At 38.7% G+C, this 3,747-nt stretch overlaps 1 pseudogene; it reads left to right on the top strand.

The window, feature by feature from the left end:
* The first annotated feature begins 3,033 nt into the window (after positions 1-3,033).
* Positions 3,034-3,152, top strand: LOC118609222 (annotated as a pseudogene).
* Positions 3,153-3,747: the final 595 nt, after the last annotated feature.

Here is a 3,747-nt window from a genome sequence, read left to right as displayed (position 1 = left end):
GGATTATAGTCATGTGAAAGCTTGACTGGAGACAGACTATGTGCTTTCCAGCTCATTCAGCTTGTTGCATGCCTGTTCCTTGCCAACCGTTGGTCAGGTCCTCTGTTCTTCAGTATGTGGCCCTCTCCATAGGCTGCCTAACAACACGGCAGCTAGCTTCCCCTAGAGAGAGAGCCAAGGGAGAAAGAATGTCCAAGATGATAGCCACAATGTTTCTTTTATTTAAAACCTAATTGTGGAAGTGACATACCATTACTGTTGTTATATGCTATTGGCTATACAGATCAACCCTAATACAGTGAAAGGAGACGACCCAAGGGCATGATACCAGGACATAAGGGTCATTGCGAGCAATCTTGGTGGCTGGCTGCCATACCTATCTTCCTCACCACCCCATGCTAGAATATTTGTAGAAATTATAAGATACCCAAACTTACTATATCTCCTGCTACAATTTTATTAATGTGCACAAAAGTCTTCAGCCACTTTCAGATTGGTGATCCCAGTGGAAGAACTTGCTGAGAGGGGGTGAGGAGAAATCTGGGAAGAGGGAAAAATTCTCAATTGCTGTCTCATGGACATTTGTGTTATGAAAATAACTCTTCAACTCCATGATTACAGAAATTAGAATAGGCCTCCTGTTCCTATAACTTCAACATAATTTTTTCCTTTGATCACTGATGCCTGAAATACCACCACCAGAAATCCACACCATTAGCAAAAAATGATGTTTTCTGATCGAATGCGGACATGTTATCAGAACACTACAGCAGCGGTTCCCAAACTTGGCTGCTCATTATAATCTCTTGGGAAGTTGTTATAAGAACTAATTCCTGATTCCACTGAGATCCACTGATCTGCATTTTGAGAAAACTTATCAGGAGATTCTGAGAGAGTTAGCCAAACACTTCGCAACTGATCCTGCAGTGGCACTTAGAAAACACTGATCTGTCTTGTTCACATATGTGGATTTCAGAACCCTTCTGGAGGGTAAGTTTCAATGAGTGAAAGCCATTTGTTCACAAAGAGTCAATTTCCCTTTCCACTTCCATCTGCTCAGTGTGCTGAGTGAGATAATGCTTCTCATCCCCTTCGAATGCTTTCTTGTCCCTCTGCCATACTTTGGTTCCCACCACATCAGCCCTGAAGGTGGAGTGGCCTGTCAGCACTATGGGCTTCTAAAACTGGAGCCGCCAAATCAACTTAATCTACTCAGCTTCGAACTGCTGCGTGAGTACAGGCTAAGATGGGTCCAGGGACTGTGGTTAAGAGGACACACAGCCATCTCTTGACACAGCCAGGATATGTTTCCTCTTTGGCAGAAAAATGACACAATGCCTTCTAGACTGGCCACTTAATAAACATAAGATTACAGTTTGTGTACTGGATAAATCTAGAGACTCTTTTCTCACCTATGAGAAAATATGCAAGGCACAGGAAAATTCTTTTAAGCAAATTTTAAAAACAAGTGTTTGTTTGTTTTTTAATTGATTCCTTTAACAAATATTAATTGAGCATCTCTGACTTTCTACTCTCTTGCTAACGCCACTCCAGCCACACTGACACTGTTGCTGTTCTTAGAGCAAACCAGGCACCTTCCCGCCTTAAAGAATCTGCTGTAACTGATCTCTGGGCCCAGAACACATTTACCCAGGTATCTACTTGGCTGGCTCCCTTACCTCCTCCAAGTCTTTGCTCAGATCCCACATTCTCAATGAGGCTTAAATTGACCTTTCTAATTAACACTGTAAGCATCTTTTTTTTTCCTGGCCTTGCTCTACCTCTTTTTCTCCCAACTTTCAATATACTGTATACGTACTTTATTATGTGGATCATTTATTATTTGAGTTCTTGCTCTTGAATGTAAGTTTCACCAGGGCAGGAATCTTTGTTTTGTTCATTTATGCATCCTAAGCACCTAGCACAATGCCTGGCACACAGCAGACAATAAATATTTGTTTAATTAATAAATAGGTGTTGGAATACTGGCAAACAGTACAAATACAACCATTGCTGTCACAGAGATTACGATTTATTGGAGGAGACCATTAATAAACAAATAATTACAGAAATGTTTATGTAGTAATAGCCACAATATCTAGGATAGAAATATATGGAGTTCTATAAGAGTGCACAAAAGGCCCAACCTGTTAGGGTGTCAGGGATGGTTTGCTGTGGGAACAAAATGTAGCTTCAGACAGAGGTTAATTAACTCTGCTAAAGGAAGGAGAAAAGTCAGAAGAAATAACCTTGAATCTACTTGAATCACAGATTTTTAGTAGTTTACAGGAGTCCAACTTTTTAAAACAACTTAGTGTGCCTACAACCTTATCTGGATCTGCCTCTCTTTTTTTTTTTTTTCAAAATGGTCATTCAAATTAAGTTTCTAAAAATCTGTAAACCATTTACTCTATCTCTAGTTTCAACAATTGAACATAAACCTTAGAAAATTTCCTCTGCTATAGATGGATAGTCTTTGGTGAATAAAACTTATCTTCTGAACTTCTCTTTAATCAGATGAAAACAAATAAAATAAATAAGCTTTCAAGCTTTGTGGATCAGTCCATTGAATAAGTAAAGCTTAAATATGCTTGGCAATGAATCAAGAGTTTCAGAGATGTTTCAGAAACAAAACCAAATGACGGCTGAGGTAAAAGAGTTTCATGCTAAGACGAAAGCCTCAGTTGATGAAATGAGTAAATCTCTAGGTTTTCTTCCAAGCATTTGAATTAAAGAACTTTGCACAAGGCAACTAAATAAAATGGCTGTGGGGATTCAAAGCTTAACATTGTAACAGTTAATCACCTGCTAGAGATCACCTGACTACATTAGGCAGTTTCCTCCTTTTTATTTCTCAGAACAAACACATTTATAAGAAAACACAAAGGCGTGGAATAATCAGTAAGTGGTAAATACTATGAAAAGATTAGGAAATCTCATGAACTTATATATACAGAGAAGAGACTAGTGGTTGCCAGAGGTGGGGGGAGGGGTGTGAGAGAATATGTGAAAGTGGTAAACAGGTACAACTTTGTCTATGGCCGTGCCACCCTGAACACGCCCGATCTCATCTGACCTTGAAAGCTAAGCAAGGTTGGACCTCGTTAGTACTTGGATGAGAGCCCACCTAGGAAGACCAGGTGCTGTAGGTGTAAAAAAAAAAGAAGTACAACTTCCAGTTATAAAATAAATAAGTCCTGGAGATGTAACGTATAGCATGGTGACTATAGTTAACAATACTGTATTGTATATTTGAAAGTTGCTGAGAGAGTAGATCTTAAATGTTCTCATCATAAGAGAAAAAGATGGTTACAATGTGTGGTGATAGATGTTAACTAGACTTATTATGGTGATCATTTTACTATATATATATGTATACATGTACATATATATGTATATATATGTACATATATACATAGAGAGAGATGTTGAATCATTGTGTCGTATACCTAGAACTAATATAATGTTATATGTGAATTATATCTCAATTAAAAAAAAAGAATAAGAAAAAGCCACTTGTTAACTCGCCTCTGGGAACTCTACCTTGGAATTGGCAGCAGGAGGAAAAACAACATCCTATCTTAAGCTCTGTGTTCCCAGCTTCAGAGATGTCCCTGAGATTAAGCCACAGATGCCAGTACCTGAGAACCAAACGTAATGCTTGCAGGAGGAACATGTGGTCTCCTCCATCAGATGACTGTAGAGCCATTAATAAAGGCTTTAGGGACTCAGTATTTTTTTTCCACT

This window comes from Rousettus aegyptiacus, unplaced genomic scaffold (assembly GCF_014176215.1).
Source record: "Rousettus aegyptiacus isolate mRouAeg1 unplaced genomic scaffold, mRouAeg1.p scaffold_m13_p_10, whole genome shotgun sequence".
NCBI lineage: Eukaryota > Metazoa > Chordata > Mammalia > Chiroptera > Pteropodidae > Rousettus > Rousettus aegyptiacus.
The sequence above is the reverse complement of the archived record's forward strand: the minus strand, read 5'-3'. Positions and strand labels throughout refer to the sequence as shown.